The sequence below is a fragment of the Columba livia genome, chromosome 4 (genome assembly GCF_036013475.1).
Source record: "Columba livia isolate bColLiv1 breed racing homer chromosome 4, bColLiv1.pat.W.v2, whole genome shotgun sequence".
Taxonomy (NCBI): Eukaryota; Metazoa; Chordata; class Aves; order Columbiformes; family Columbidae; genus Columba; species Columba livia.
In genome coordinates this window covers 13,115,004-13,132,812 of record NC_088605.1, presented here as the reverse complement: position 1 = coordinate 13,132,812, position 17,809 = coordinate 13,115,004, and the positions used below count along the sequence as shown (strand labels likewise).

Here is a 17,809-nt window from a genome sequence, read left to right as displayed (position 1 = left end):
CAATCAGAACAGCATGGTGTTGCTAGACTACTTTTGCAGCAAGCGAGGAACCGGCATGTATCAGATGCTCGTGTTCTAGACAGCAAAGCAAGGATGAGCTCCACAACTTAATCCCCCCATGTAAGATTTGCAATCTGATTATTTTTTAAAACAAAGGAAAACAGAAACCAAAAGCCATCCAAAAAAGAGCACAGAGGCTTCTCTCTGCCACAAATGAACTTGGACAGGACAAGAACATAAAATGCAATGAGAGAATGATGATCAAGTACAAGAGTGACGTGATATATATAAAACACAGCTGGGGCACCAGTAGTAACTTAGAGCTAGCCATGGACCAACGTATTGGCTGTCTGTTTCAAATGAGCAAGTAGCACCTAATTTGTATTTGCAATTCTGTGGCCTTCTCTTTTGCTTTTCCTTGTCATTAGGACTGCACTCAAATTGTCCCATGCCACTGCATTTTATTGAGAGGGTAGAAAAGGGAAATGTTCTGTACTAACATGAACTGCCCTGTATGTTTTGCTCAACTCCCTTCTTCAACTTCCTATCAACTAGAAAGCAATAAATGTTATAAACAATCTGTATTCAGACATTAAGTAAAAGAAAATAAATAGTTCAAGTACTATGTCGTTGTGTTGATAAAAAGAAGGGCATACCTAGAAGCTTCACACCAGATGACCTCTACTTCTTCAACTTCTTCAAGCACCTCTCTCAGCATCTGCATGTTTTTGTTGATTTTCCGCTGGTCGAGCCAGTGTACGGGTATACCGTGTACCAGAGCATGCATGGCACTGCAGAACACTGAGCAGACTTCCCATGGAGCGAAAATTGTGGTATAGCCATCTTACACTGCTGATGCCTCTTCTTAAACTCGCATCAGCGATTCAAGGTGTTCTTCTAAATCAGCATTCATGTTTTTCAGAAGGTACGCTACTGCAACTTGCAAAGGCTGAAGACTGAGAAAGGATCCATGATAATGCTTATTTTTAGTGATGAAGTATCCATTGCAAAAATTTTGGTTTTGTAAAAATTTCCATACATTTTATTTTTAAAATACAAAAATACTTACCAAATAAATAACTGGAACACAGTGGTTATAATATCAAGCTCTGGCTGCATATTCACAACTGAAATATGTATGTTCCAAATGCTGATTTAGGGTACTCACAAGAACATTAACAATTGTAGTTCTTGTTTATAAAAGCAAATGCCATCAAGCAATGAACACTGGATTCCCATGATCAGAAAAGCTCTACTGCAGATGTCACAGTATTTAGTACTGCTTTTACTGGACAAATGGATCAGATGAGCAAGCAACCATCATTTGAGAAAGTCAACCACAGCCTTTCAAATGAAAACTTTTCTTGCAAGTTTCCTTTTGGAAAGGTCTTGTCATGCTGCTCAGATCTTCTTGTTGCCAGCCCTGGGTTTCATGATGAATGCTACGGTCCTCCCACACAGCAATATAGAAACTGTGTTTGCATAAAGTAACGCCTGACCAAAGGACATGATTCAATATCTGAAAACTAAACATTGCGTTTTTATCCAGGCTTTATGCCTATATATCTGGAGAAAAAATAACCTGTGCCCAGCATAAAGACCTACTGCTGCTACATGTACTTAGACACAGGTGTTACACAACTTAATGTGTTTACCCATCTGCAAACAAAAATGTGTGTGATTATGAAAAATCCATAAAGTGTCTCATTCTGCCCTATGGTGATGAACTAAATGAAGTCTGCATGCCTTTATCAAAACATTCGAGTGTAGAAAGTAGTAAATTTCAAGACATTCAATGCATAAAGGCTGATTCCTAAAATTAGATATCAGTATTGTGAAATACTAGCATTTCAGTGCAAGGTTACTGAGACATTAAGTCTTCGTTGCCTAGTTAGAAAATCACTACTATTATTCTTATGGAAAACTAAGATTAAAAGAAGAGAAACAGAAGAAAAACTGGTTTAATATAATTTATTATTTTACACATGTTCCTTCTGAAACAAATCAATTGTTCTTTATTACAAACTTGCTGTCTCTTCCCACTTGGCATCCATACAAATGTTGCTTTTAATAGCATTTCACTCAGAGACGAACCTTTTTTTTTGGGGGGGGCAGCGCTGTTGGTGGATATGAAACCCCCTATTGTGCTGTCACCTCGCCATCAAAACTTTTTAATTAAAAACTGAAAACAAAATGATGCATCAGTACTGAAATCCAGAGCTGCCCAAATGTAACCACAGCAATGGGATAAGCACCGAGGTGGAATGCACAGTGCAGAGCTGCTTCACGCCCGGCTCTGCTGGCTGGGAATTGACCCCTTCTACTAGGGAGACAAAAACCTGAAACATTTCAATCAGCCTTATCGCAGTGGAAAAATTCCACAGCAGAGAAGCAGCGAAGAATGGGGTATGACTAAAGCTCTTTTAGAACAGATAAGGTGCACTGATGAGTTTGATATTTCTTTTAAATTATAGATCACTTGAAACCTACAGTACCACGTCTCCATTGGTCACATATTTTCATTTTTTGGCAGTCTTTTCTACTTGCTCATCCAATTCCTTTCCCCTGATAATAACATGCAGTAGGTCCCATTTCCCACTATCACACCAGAGAGTAAAGCCACGTGGGATGAAACCATCATTTGGCGCTGGCATCCGGTCCTTGGTGAAAATGCTATCATGAGGGAAAAAAAGCAATGAACACGTTTGCTTAAATTCTGTAATCTGAAGTCTCTGTCAGTTATTGAGGAAGCTGTTTCTGGTGTTGAGGGAACAGCACATGGAAGAAGGCTTGGGAACAGTCTCAGCAGAGTGGTTGTTCACGACTTCTGCCCAAGTGTAGTTTGCAGATCCATCCGTGTCAGAGCAAGGCAGCAGGTGGCAGGAGGATGAAGCCAGGAAAGCACAACTAGGTACTACTTGCATTATTTTTTTTTTCCCCTCAGAGCAGTTAAAGAAGCCTCACTGCTGTTTTAGCATGTGCCAAGGAGTTATATTCCCAAGGAGATTGCAGATGGGAGAGCAATAGATGAATTCCTGTTATTAGCTGCCTTCTCCAGCCCAGTCCCCGACCCCACACACTGCGCAGTGGGGAGCACAGAGGCTGCACACGCTGACCCTGCATCGCGGTGCAGTCCCACAGACTGGAAGAATCTGCAGCCACACATACAGTGGTGATCTCCAATCTTTTTGACCTGTCTGAGCATGACAAAGCCACATCAAATGTAAATGACTGTGGTCCCTTGATCTTTCTGAAATGATCTGGTTAGCCCTCCAGCTGCAGATATGGGATTTTGGGGAATTAATCCCCACTAAAGTAACAGAATACTACCACTGAAGTATATGTACCTTATGATAACAACATTTGAAAAAGCACAAGTTGTATCACGAAAATCAAAGTATAAGAATATTTATATTTACACACTTTAAACTTTCAGGGAACTTCCAATTAAAGTCAGAAAGATCATAGACTTTGCTAGATTTTGCATCACATGCTGAGATAACAAACATGCCAGAATTAAAATGCAAAGGGAAGATGGAAGTCACTGCAGTAGCAAACTTCTCTGCTAACTCAGAGACCTCAGCAGTCCCACACACATGCTGTGGGTGCAGTTTTTCAAACAGCATTTTTTACAACAGGTTCCTACATAAGCCCAAACTTCTAGGCGGCAGCTAGACAGACTTTCCCTAGATGTGTACTGCTGACTCCTGCCCATAGATCTCAGAGGGCCTTTTCAGGTAGTTTATATAAGAAATCATTCACCTCTTTTCACCTCCATCCATTATTTTCTTGGAGCACATTGCACAAGGCACAAATGGTGAGATTCTCCGCATTCACCAGCCTTTTCTGTTCTGTTTGTTGGAAACACCATTTTTTAATATTTTGCACTGGGTGTCACTGGAGAATAGTTTCATATGAGAACATACTGGGCATGAGAATAAGGTGACTGCAGAGACTGACCTTGCAGCTTTTAGGAACATACCTGACGTCAAGGAGGATCAAAAAGTAGAATGCCAGATTTCTAGCACTATTATGTCCTTGTACCAACCTCATCACAGGAGCAGAATAAAACTGAGCAGTCATTCTTCCACCTAGTTCATCTGTCTTGGGGCAAGGTGGGGAGAAAAGATCTGGAAATCTGTCCTGCTACATCAATACAGAGGAGACTGGTGCCAGATCTACTCCTCAAAAGGTTGTGCTCCTCACCGTTTACTGTCAGGTGTATCTACAATGAATTACCAGTGATACAGCTGTAGCAGCCCTGTGGAGGCAGAGAGCATCACACAACAATTCCTGCTCAACTACTTATTTTTGCTTTCTCGTCATTTCCCTCATTTGTCAGAGGAATTTATTCAAAGTTAATCAGTTAGTCCAAGATTCTTCATACATATTTAAGTGCTTTTCAAAAAAAGAAATCCACATTTTGGAAATGGGTGAAAATCTTGTATTCAGTCAGGCATAACCATGCTTGAGTTAGTCCTGCAGTAATACCCTGACAAGAAGCCTTCCTGACTACCGGAGTTGATAATCGTAATTCCTTCCTAACAAGGCTTTCATTGGGACTGTTTTATTATTCAGAGGAAGTCTGAGTTGAATAGATTCACCTCATTTCACCACAAAGCTGCATGTTTTGAGATATGTCTGTATGGAAATCTCAAGGAAGTCAAAAGGAAGTTCATTATGTACACGGGCATTTTAAACACTGACAAAATCCTCAGGTTTCAATATCTCAAAATAAGCTCCAACTCGAGATTTTGCAAAAATAAGATCAAGTGCTAACAAAATGGCTTTCTGAGAACAGCCATGACAGGAGATCCATGAATTCTAACCCTGCAAAACAGAACTCACGAACAGGATAAGAATCAGTACCAACATACAAATTCCACGTCTTTATTCCTCCAAAACATCCACCTGAACTGGAAAGAGGAATGATATCGCGTGAGGTAGTTAATTTCTGCACTTTTGTTGTTGTTGTTGTTAACAAAGACTATATTTTAAAACAACTGCATACCTGTTTTAGCTGCCAAACTGTTTTACCCCTCTCATCACACACAGCACTTTGCTTTCTAGTTGCTTTTCTTTACGTACATATTGTGACCATCGTGAAGAAAGTTATTTCATGCACTAGTGTGCAAGAAGGTTGGCGATCCAGCCTCTATTTTAGCATAACAGAGTCGCACAGAACACTTGACACAGGGTACTGTGTGAATGCTGCACTGCAAACCAAGAATTCCCGTTGAAAAAATACAATACTCTGTTATCCTAGAAAAATAATTGTGCAATTTGGTTCTTCTGCTAATGGCCGCAACAGGAATGCTGATGTGTGCAGGAACAGTAGAGAACAAGCTAATGTTGGTAAAGCCACCTGATGATGTTGATTATGATCTGAAAACATACACTTCATGTTATGGTTTCTGCTCTAGGCATACCCATTCAAAAATTGAGGGTAGTGGCAGGGTATTATATCAGAAATATTTTCTTTAAAGATCTGTCTAGGAAGCCAATTTCTGTAACTTAAAATTTATTACATAGTTACTAGGAATCTGAGTATTGTAGCAAAGATTTACCAGAGTAATACATCTTTGACATTTACACAAATTGATTGCCGTGCACAGTGCAGCTCAACTACCATTACTAACACAAAGCAAAAAAAAAAAAAACCCCACAAAAAAAAACACACTACAACCCACAAAGAACACCTTAAAAACACCCCCAAAGCACACCTCCTTAATTTTAGTGATTTTCAGGTTTATAGCCTAAATATTCCTTCAGTTTAACAAGATATTGTGTTTCCCATTAGAGACAAAGGTTACAAAATCGCTCAATATTTCTGTTTCTAGTAGAACTGTCTATTTCCAAAGGAGAGAAACTATATTCTATTTTGAAACCTACATTTCTCTTGTAATTAGCAATGGCTCCAAAAGCACATGGCAAAACCAAGGAACTGATCAACATATTGATCAAAACATGATTTGCTAGAAACGATACAGAAAATCTTATTTTAAAAAAATAAGAGAGACAAAGCCATAACAAAACAAAACAAAAGTGAAATAATAAAAAAACGTTACTACTAGCATGATTTTACTTAGAAGCTTGCAGCATAAAAACAATTTACTTTCCTTAGGTTTTAGCTGAAGGCCTAAAATAAGCATGCAATACACAGTTAGACTATTTTCTCATTTGCGTTACTGTTAATTTTCAAGACAATGTTGAAAAGGTGAATTTATAACCAGCTGTAGTTTTTATAACCAACCAGGAGAAATTTAGTTTGTATGCTAGAGCAACTGTGGAAATCAATTCTTAATCTATGACCTTGCTTACCACAGCTTGAAGCCTTGCAATAAATAAATGCCTTGAGCCACAAATAAGAAACATTTGGTGAATCAAAGAGACAAATAACACAAATCTATATGTGTATATATAGCATTAGGAAGGTCATATAAAATACAATATTGGCTCTTTTCTTGCTTTAACATAATAATGTGTGAAAGGCAGGACACAGTAATTGGCTGCATTAATACCCAGGTGGTGAACAGTCACGAGTACCCATTTTCTTTTCAAATGACAATGTTCACTCTCTTAAAGGACTTATTGTACTCTGCCTGCTTTTTAGTATGGACAATGCTACAATGCTTAGAAATACAGAATATCTGAAAAATATCTATTTTCTTTGTCCTAGCATATGCAAAGTCTTTCTCTAATGCACATTTAAGCTTCCTTGTGAAATTGCTCAGTGTTTCAGCACTAACAACAGGAAGAAAAATGCCAGAGCTCATGTGTTAACCTGCACTTAGTCGCAACTACCCTGCCTTCTAAGACAAACCTCTCAAATCCTCACCCTATATGTCATCACTTATTTCCCACAGGAGTATAAGCTAAAAGAAAAAAAGCAACTATAGTAACATTTCAGCATTCATATTTTACAATTATAATTCACAGACCATCACTGTAATCAGACCTGTACCTCTTTAAAAACATACCTTCCATTCTTGATGTATTTGATTGACTGCAGACTTTAAAATCAAGTAGAATAAAATAGCACTAGTTCAGCTAATTTCCTTCTCCTAATTGTCTCCTTCCTGTTACACTGGAATTCAAATGTGATTCTGACTGACTCTCCTTTTTAGATTAGTATGGCATTTTTAGTTTGCACAGCAGGTGACCAAAGTTACTGATAGGAAGGCTTCTCTTATTTTAACCCTAAATAAAGGATGTAATCTAATATGAAATGAAAGAATTTGGAGATTCATAATTACCCTTGAACTGGAATTTTACATAGAAACCAAGTCAGAAGACTTGTTTCCTTTAAATATAATGAAAGTTTGAGGTGAAGTAGATCAACTGGTCCTTTCTAAGGTTACATTTTCACAAGATCCTGCAACATGTTGTGATCAGTCCTCAATCAGTGAAAGTTTTGCCATCAATATAAATAAAAAAGATCAAGAACCAAACTGAAATGCCCTTTTCAGTTCTTAACAAAAATCACAGCTGCAGCATCCAAAGGAACATATTTGTGCTGTTGTGGCTTTCAGGCACCAATATCAGGTGCTAGCACTCCCTGTCCAGGATGGAAACAGACATTGTACCCCCTGGTGTGGGACACAATTTGGAACAGTCCTCAGAATACCTGACCAAGCAGTCAGTATAATGGCTTTGTGTCCACAGTTTGAAAAGATAACGTACACTTCTCTTACTGTAACATCCTCTTCTTTTTTTAATATTAGGTGATACTTTTGATTTAAAGCGCAATGAACAGAAGAACAGCTTAATCGATTTACATTTTCTTTATATTGTCTGCAGTAACTGCAAACCAGCTACTGAAAGCCAAAGGGAAACATTTTGAGCCTGTGGAACAGGGGAAAGTATGATAAAAGAATCAGGTTGAAGAAGCCAGTGAAAGGTCATAGTCCATTTCATCTATTTTCAACTTTTACCTTCTTCCTTACTGGAAGCCTTTAAATATGTAATAAGTCACTTATTTTGGAACCAGAATTGTCATCTCATTTAAGGAGTGAAGATTAATTAGCAATTAATTATATTGCTCACAAGCATTATTCTTCTTGGGAGCACCCAGTCTGGGACAGTAGTACTGATAAAACCAAAGATGCCATCACAGGAAAAAGCTAGATTTACACTGAAATCACCTGGCTCATCCTACTTAGTTCCACCTCTGAGCATAGGCATACCCAAGTAACGACCAGAGAACAACTCAGGAGACTTCTGACCTTCTCTTCCAGGGAAGCATCGACTTTTGTCCTCCATGTATGGATTTATTCCAGACTAAGGGCAACTTTTGTGGAAATGATGTCAAGACTTATTGGTCAGAACTGACATCTGGAAACAGAGGAGAAATTATCACATTCCAGATGCACACAATGTTTTCATACGGAAAAATAACCTGTGCTTCAGCCTAGTCCAAAACAGAGTAATCTTACCAACAGCTGAAGGAGGAAGGCCTGTTTCATGCATGCTTTCCCATAGCTCAAGCAAAGGAACTTTAGCTTGGCAATGTCCTGTGTTTTATGCCTAGCAGGAGAGAAGAACTCGCATTCCAAACCAGAGCCTCTTGGGTAATAGCAGTATTCTAGAGGTATAAAAGCATATGCAGTTCCCAGCTTCACAAAGACTTGGTGAATGGCACTAACCAGAGCTCTGCACAGCTGTCTGTGGGACGGCAGGTCCGAGCAGGGCGGCTGCAGACCTGGGGACAGCTGCAGCACTGGTGCTCCCTGCGGAGCTCCAGAGAAGGAGACTCCACGACCTCTCTGGGCAGCCTGTTCCAGGGCTCTGGCACCTCAAAGTAAAGAAGTTTCTCCTCATATTCAGATGGAGCCTCCTATGCTTCAGTCTGTGCCCACTGCCCCTCATCTTGTTATTGGGCACCACTGAAAGGAGTCTGGTCCCATCCTCTTGACATCCACCCTTGAGATATTTATAAACGTCAATGAGATCCCCTCTCAGCTTCTCTTCTCCAGGCTGAACAGACCCAACTCTCTTAGTCTCTCCTCATAAGAAAGGTGCTCTAGGCCCCTAATCATCTGCCTAACTCCACCTGCTATGTCCTATCTGGCATTTTTGATTAGTTTTCATGTTGCAGCCTTAAAGGCAGTTTGTTCTAAGTGCCAAAGAGTTGCTTGGTGTATCAATTTGGGTTAGAGGAAACTACTTCCCCACCAACAAAACAACCAATTTTCATTACAATGTGCAGCTGATTATAACCAATGACCCTTACAAAACAATTCAAGATTCAATATTTGTGAAACAAAGCAGTGTATTCACTGATGGCTTTGTATCAGCATAAATGACTAATTACTTTAATCAGGAAGCTCAAAAGATAATGAACTTGATTTATTATAAATACTGGGGATTACCCTCTTATAAAAATGACTTGCTGTGCAGTTTAGGACACATATTGATTCATGGCACTACTTGTAATTCTCTTGTTTTTTATTTTAACATTTAATAATAGGTGAAAAATGAATTAAAGTAAACCAGAGCAAGACACGTCCCCAAGATAATTGTATTCAATTCCACAGCAATACTTATACATTGTCTATATCCTAGTATTTCACTAATAGTAAAGACACAAAGCTATTTTGAAAAATACGCAGAGTAAAAGATTAATTTGGCCAAGATTACAGAAGAAGTGAATATTCTTGCCTTTCTCATACATGACTATTCATTATTTAGTGATACCTGACATCTGTCGCTGAGTCCAGCTGAACACAATTCAAATCCGGTTTAGTTAGGAATAACTGAGAGAGTAATCAAAACTCTCCAAGGACAGATTATGAATCAATAATGGAATAGGATGCCATCAGAGAGACTGAATCTGCCTGGAGTCTGGTAGTGGACAATGAAGCATCTTACCATTTTTGCTGCAAAGCCCCTGTGGGAAGCACTTTGCTGCCTCCTGACCCCTGCAGCACCAGTGCCCGGCCTCACCCACGGGCTGTTCATGGACAGACAGAGCACTCCAGCCATGTCAGCTCCCCATGATGAGGCTGATAGATTTACTGCACTACATTCAAGCTACACAATACACTTAAATTTTTTTACAGCACATATCTTTTCAATAAAAACACCCCCCCGCCCCCCCGCCATGTCTAATCTACTAAAATTAAATTGCTCAGGACTTTCTCATACACTCAAAGTCCTCCAAGTTTTACAAACAAGATTACTGTCATGGATTCCCTATTCCTGTGTATTTATGTTGCAGAATTTGAGGAACCCTCAGGTGTGTTTTTATATATTTTGCTGCATGGGTGAAGGAAGAACCAGGGTGTCAGAGATCAGAGGAAAGGTTTTTCATAGTTCAATGGTAACCAGCAAAGTTCTCTAGCTTATCTTAAGGTTTTGGGGTAACACTGGAGTCCCAGGGTGTCCCACAAGACTGTCACACGACTGCGTGAGTGAAGTTGCTCAGTTATTATAATGTTATTATAATGACTATTATTTTCTGGGTATTTACAGAAAATAGTAATTAAAAGAAACATGAGAATATTTTTAACATGAAGAATGTTTTCATAGACTGGAAGATCTGCTTGATCTACCTTCAACTCTGAGCTCAGCTAAAACAACCTATATCCCTCAGGGCATCACATCAAACAGATTGTCATCACATAAAGACATCTGACAGCAAGGTTCATCCTCCAGTTGCTTCTTGTGCTCACCAGCACAATTATCATGACCTCATGTTCTGCATGTTTTAATATATCCTCTCATTGTATCCGCTCTCATACTTAACACTAACATTCCTCTGAGCAGAGGCCACCTCCTTCTTGTGTGTTTAGAGTACCAGCTATGCCTAGTGGCTCTTAGTGCTACCACAGCATGAATAACGAGAAAGATATGCATCTGATTATGATTTACAGCAGAGAGTTGAACAACACATTCAATTAAATCTCTGCATTATCATTATTATTCTTGAGGCCGGGGTTTCTCCTATTGTGTCATCATGTTTAGTATCTTCTTGCTACAGATCTTCCTTCACATAAAAGACTTATTTTTAGTCACTCATCATTTGATACCTTGCAGTTATTCCCACAACCACATAAAATGGGAGTAAGAGCAGTATTTTCACCAGCGCTTTTGTCAAGTAATCACTTTCTATCAAGCATTTCTTCCAAGTCCAGAGGCATACAGAGTAAGTCCTAGAATTCAGATTACTGCAGTGTGGAAGATATCCATCAAAAGATTACTAAATGGCATCTGCTTTGCTCCATGAGGGGCACACATGGGACTGCCCTCTGCTATGTTCTGTAACCACTCACTGATGACCAGACACCAAGCCCCACTTCTGCACAGCTGCAGAAAAGCAGCATGCTACTAGAGCAATTAGAAAAGAGATCAGAATGTATGAGATATCTACCACTGTAACACAGGCTTCTGAGACATTTAATCAGACTCAGTTCAGACAGCTTTCAGCCCATGAGAAATTTGGAAGGTGTTTAAAAGTCTTTGAGATCCAATGCCATACTACTCAAGGATGTCTGAAACCACATACATAATTTTTAAGGACTGCTGATGAAGACGCTTTATTTTCTTTGTTGGATTTTTAAGTCACATGACTGGTTTCATACTTAAATCCCTTTCAAATAGAGGTGCCCCCATTCTATGAAGTGAACCATCTGGAGTTCTGCTTTTTTTTTAATCCAGAGTATTAGAGGTCAGAGTGAGGATTTGAAACAAACTAAAAAAAGAATGAGAAATATAAATTCAAACACAATCTGACATAAAAAGAGGAATTTTCATCCACAAAAAAAAAATCCATTCTTTTACACAAAAAGAAAACATTAATTATTAAATATTTGTTGGTTAAAACTAGGTAGTATACAGAACTATTGTGGCAGTGAGAGTAGTGCTACAGAACAGTATTTACAGACATTGTGAAAATTACTGCAACCTGCAAAACTCTTTTAATTGAGTTTATGTTTCAGAAGGAATGTGTTTTGAACAGAAACTTTATGTTAAAGCTCATATTTTAAAAGGTATCTCTGTTGTTTCAGAGAAGCATTAAGACTAGAAGCTTACTCTTCCAGGCACTTATTTTGTAACAATCATTTAATTTCTTATTTTCTTACGTTTGACAACTCTCATGGGGCGCTAAATACTCTCCTCTGCAGCTGCTGTGATTACTGAGCGAAAAATATGAAATGACTTTGACAATGATAGATCAGGGTCACCGGCAGCCTGGTTTTGCTGAGCTCAGCAAGGAGGAAAGGCTTCCCGATACCTTTATTGGTGTGGTCACTCCTAGAGGCTGCTCTGACTTGCACTGGCTGGCAAAAGTCCCTCAAGGATCTTTCGCCAGCAAGAACAGCAGGGAGGAAAAACCATTCGTATGCACACTCAGGTACTGTCAAGTCCTTCCCAAATCTTCAAAGAGCAGAAGCTACCACAAGCAAGAATTAAGACTTTGGTGTGCTAACTTTCCCTTCTGTGGAGTCCTTAGTATAGAGGCACTTCACCAGAAGAGACACTCTCCATGAGACGAGGAGGAGAAAAATGAACAGACGAAATAATTTATCTTTTATATTCAGAATATTATGGTTATGGTCACAGAACCATCATCAGTGTTACCAAGCACTGCAGGTTAACTACACTGAAAAGACGTCTATAAAGGCTTATTGAATGGGGCGGAGGGGAGAGAAGTGACAAATATACACAACAGGTGTGTGCACACTAAGCTCACATCTTCAAAATTTCTGCTACAGATTTATTTATTTAAGTTATTACTACAGAAGCCTGTAACAATCCTAAAGCATTCAAAATAGGAGACTCATGGCAGAGCAGCCTATGCTTCAATAACAGAACATGCTGTTTCCCTCCATCAGATTCAAAAGAGGCAGAACAAAGAGGAAACATTTAAAATTCAATGCAAGACCTTATTCTAATTTGTGGACAGAAAAAAATGCATATATATTACAAATACATAGGCATATATCTTTTACATATATATACGTATATCTATTGCAAAGTTAGAGCTTCATTGGCTTAGCCTGTCCTGTTATATGTACACATTCCCACTCTCACAACTATAAAATGCACTCTTGAAGGCATCAGCTTGTGCAGAAGGGCAACAGATGTTCTTTTCTGGGTCAGAGCAGATGCAGAACATACCACAAGAGTTTTCTGTATATGATGCTTTCTCAAGGATACTCATAAGGCTTTTTTTTCCCCCTTCTTCCTTTGCTATTTCTACTGAAAGCAAGGCTGTGCGTGGTCCTGGTATGATTAGGATTTTCTGTCTCTATGGTACTGGCCAAGGAGTGAAGTGATCCTAAATTATTACAACATACAGTGTTACTATTACAGTCTCATCTTTCTTCCCCTTCCCACTATTCATCTCTGTCTCCATCCCACTATTCAAGTGACATGTAACATTTAGATTTTACTCAGCCCATGGAAAACTTCACTTAGATGAAATCAGTAATATTGACCTCAGTGAAATTTTTGGTTTCATACCACACTGCTCTCTGCCTTCTAGCACAACACTGGATCTCATTAAAAATGTGAGCAACAAAGTTTGCTTGAGTTTTTTTTCCCCTATCACCAAATGTTGAATTTAGATTTCAGGTTTACCTGGCTCATAGAAAGAAAGAAAAAGACATACTTTGCTGTCCAGGTAAAACACAGCATAACTGGCCACACACTCTTTGTAGACAGCACAAAAAGAAGATCTCCTGTTCTACTACAAAAATTCCAACCTAAACTGTAAGCCCCGTTCAGGTGAGAAATAGATCTGCTCACTGGCATTGTTTATAATTCTTTACAGGATGGAAGAGGTTTTGGTTTTGTTTTACAGCACCTTGGGTTTTGTTAATACCAATCACTCCTTCAGTCCCATTTCTACGCAGCTCTGCAGCCAGCTGCCTGAAACAGCAGTTCAGCTGTTGCTTTTGCACATTGATACTATAAAACTGATCCTGTAAACAGCGAAGACTTTTTCTGTATCTAACATTAAAACTGCAATGTTTTATCCCTTCATGTCCTGTTCCTGTGAAAAGAAGGCAATGGTTGGGGTCAAACAGATGTCTACAACACAGCCTCATCTATAAGCAGTTTCAGCACACAGACCCTATATAGCCAAGCTTACAGCACAAGCAAAGTAGTATAAATATTAAGGAAAAAAAACACCATCATGATGGAGACATTAGAAAATAATAATCCCTATCAGTGTAAAAGCAGCAGTACTGTGGATTGAAAAATTGTATTGCTTGCAGGCAAGACACAACTCAATTTGTATTGCAGCTTCTTTACCTTCTGTTCCTCAGAAACGTTCAGCTCAAGACCAATGTAAGATCTTCTCTGAACTTGTGTCAGATTCCTCTACAAGCTATGAGAAAACACGCACTTGCACCACCCACAGCAAAGGCCATTATTCCAAACAAGAAATCCCTGTACATTTACTGTGAGGTTCAAAGGCAGAGGTGCCAAGCTCACAGTCAGTGCAGTGTCAGCTGCACAGTCCTCCAGTGTCCTCTGCCCCACCAGGGACAGCACACGCCACCAGCCACTGGACAGCACTGGGGCAGGCGGTGACCTCAAATCGATTTCTTCCAAACACATCTTCAAACTATTCCCAACCATTCAGAACTAGAGAGCCAAGCCTCAATTTAAAACAAAGAAACAAACAAAACCAACCCCAAACCCCTCCAAAATACCCCAAAACCATAACCAAATACACGCTTTACAATTAAACTTTCCATTAGCATGGATTCTTTTGAATGTTTTTCTGTAGTTCTGGAGGCTGCAGAACACTGTCCCATCGTACTCCCCCTGACACAAATAAGCAGCCTTCACTTCAGCACTCCTATAAAATTAAGCAAGCTAGCACTGAGACTCCTTCCTCACAAAATTACAGTGTTGGTGTAGACACTAATAATAAAAATATCTTGGCATTTTCAAAAAAAAAACAACCCTGTTATTCAGAATCAGTGTTTTCATTCAGAATTTCTCTCTGCTGTTCCCATCCTAGAGAACAAACAGGACCTTGTTCTCCCAGCCTGGCCACCAATTGCCAGAATACACTGTATCATTCTCTCCTACTTAGTTAGAAAACTAAGCTTTTTTTTTTCTTTTGACAAACCACAGAGCAATATAAACGTCACCATGTCATTCAGCACTCCACAAACATATCCACAGATAAGACCTGGTAGATAACATTACAGCAAACTGTCTAAATTCTAGCCATTTCTGTCCTAAGATTCCAGCTAACATCTCAGATTTTTTTTTTGCCTGGAAGTTCAGTTTTCTTGGAATTTAATCACAGGTTATTTTCATTATAGAAAAATTTTAGTCAATCATTTAATTTTTATTAAAGTGCTTATTAAGATGCATCTGTCCTTTAAAAAAAAAAAAAAACAACTAAGCTTTCTGTTTCCTGAAGCACATTCTTAAGTGTTTAAAAAGAGATCACATTCCCTAATTTGCCTCATCTCCCTAGAAGAGCCTAAAGCATTGGATCAAACAAAAGAAAGTCTCCAAAAATCCATCGCTTCCTGGCACAATAGAAATTAAAGCACAGGAGAAATTCTTTACGAACTTCAAATGTAGAGAGATGAGCCTGAGAAAGAAACGGCAATTTGACTTTTATGAAAACCTGACTGATTTATGAGCTAGGTTTTTATGGAGTGCAGAGGATAAGAGGTACCTGTATTGTATTTTTGAGGATGATAATCAGATGGCATTCTCATAAGGCTCATGAAAGAAGATTTACATTCTGTATCACCTTTTCATTTTTGTCTGCATACCTTATCCTGTGTTCGCAGTATTTTGTCTGTTAAACTATTTTCAATGTCTGAGTTCAAATATTCTGATTAGATTAAAGTTGACACTCTCAAAAGCAATTTCAATAGGCCTCAATTTCCTAGGCACTCAAAAGAAAATAATTAAATGGGTGAAATTGTTACTGTGGGATTTGGTGGACTATTTGCTTGTTTGTTCTTTGCACAGAGACTGCTATAAATACACATTTCCATATTATCTGCATTATAGGACTATCCAAAGTATGAGGCAGGGTTGGGTTTCTTTGCGCGAACAAAAAAAAATGTATTTCCTGCCCTGTAAGAGTTCACATCATTGGCAATGATCCTGCAATGAGTTCCACGTGTGCCAACACTTGAACCTTTACACATGCTATAGCAATTCCACAGACTACTAGGAACTAAATAAATACATAAACAAACATTTTTCATATACACTGTTACAAAGCTGTTGATTGATACTGATATCCTGATCACTAATAAACTGGCTAGAATAAAACTGTCAACCTGGAGATGAATGGAGGGTAAAGCTTAGTCCTTCATGAAACCTGGAGAGACAGGTGACAAATTCCTTCCTACAATCACAATACTAGTAAACTGCAACATGTTAGGACCCTATGATAACTACCTGGTAAGTTTATGAAATCAGTTGCCCAGGCTGTTATCTGAGCAATGAGTTCTCATTTCCAATAGCTTTGGTACTTCAGTTTCACTTTTACTTACAGACACCAGCAACATAAAGTTTTGGTCAGAAGGAATTTCCTTCTGCTGAATCTCAATCATTTATTTTTACAAGTCCAGAGCTGACACATGAAACTTTTCTAAGTGCATCAAATAAACGCTTCCTTTTGTACAATCTAACATCACACAGTTCCCTTCAGATGATCACACACAATCTGATGTACGCCGCTCTAGCTGCAAACCTGCTAGGGAAGCGCTTTTCAAGAGATGCCTGCAGCAGACTGGGAAAAGGAAAAGTCATGCTAGATCTCCTACATATACATACAGGTCTGCATTATCTTCACACATACAAAGACAAAAAAGAAACAACGTTTTAGCACGGGAGTTTCCCAACTGTGACCATGCACAGTCCACACATTATTCATTGTGAACCTAAAGAGCTGCTTATTCCTTGTTTGAAATCTCTACCTTGACCTAAAAATCTGGATATGTCCCTTAAACTCTGGTACCTAATGGCTAGTGAGAAAAATGAGTTTGTGAATTGAGCCTGAAGCCACAAACCATCTCACTGGAATTCAGGAAATACATTTATATACCCTCTGCGAGGACTAGTTTAACCTTCCTCTGCTCACAGTCCTTGGACATAACCAGCGAGGCTATGCAATCAGTATCACATAACTGGAGGTAAAGAAAGGCTGATAAAACTGAAGCTCTTAAGATAGGGATCTGTAACTATGAACCTAATACTGAAGCTGTTTCTCATATGACCAGTCATAGCGGAATCAACAGAACTACTTACACAGCTTAAAACTCCAGGATCAAGGTTATGAGGACTACCCTGCTGTAGGATGCTCTGGGTAATACCTTGTTTTACAAGTATGCTCTTTTAGATCACCATTATTCAATGTAACTGTTTGGAAAAATCAGGCCCTATATTAATTAGAATTCACAGAAAGCATACGCAGAGACAGAAAAATGAATGCAGTACGAATAAAATACAGTGTGAAGAAAATGATCTCTCTGACCATTCTTTCATGTTTGTACTGACAATTAATTAACTGCATTTTTGTACTTGAATTTAAAATAAAGTCTACTATAAAAAAGGTTTAATTGTGATAAGGTATATAATTATCCTCAAAGGTTTCTGTGGCACAGAGCCAGGTTTGAGCAGAAATTCTGGACACAGTTGACACAGGTGTGTGGGAAGCCAACTCTGGACCTCTCTACAGCTTTGTCAGTGACTGTGAGAGACAAGCAATGTGCACTGCATTCAAAAGAGCTGAAAAATCAAATCCACGTGACCTATTTTGGCACCATGCAAACTTTAAGTAAGGTGACTTATTAGCAAATATGCCTAATAT

General features: G+C 38.9%; 1 protein-coding gene across 13 annotated transcripts in view; it reads right to left on the bottom strand.

The window, feature by feature from the left end:
• Positions 1 to 17,809, bottom strand: part of PPP2R2C (protein phosphatase 2 regulatory subunit Bgamma) — a 205,069-nt gene that overhangs the window by 98,700 nt on the left and 88,560 nt on the right. The window lies entirely within an intron of this gene.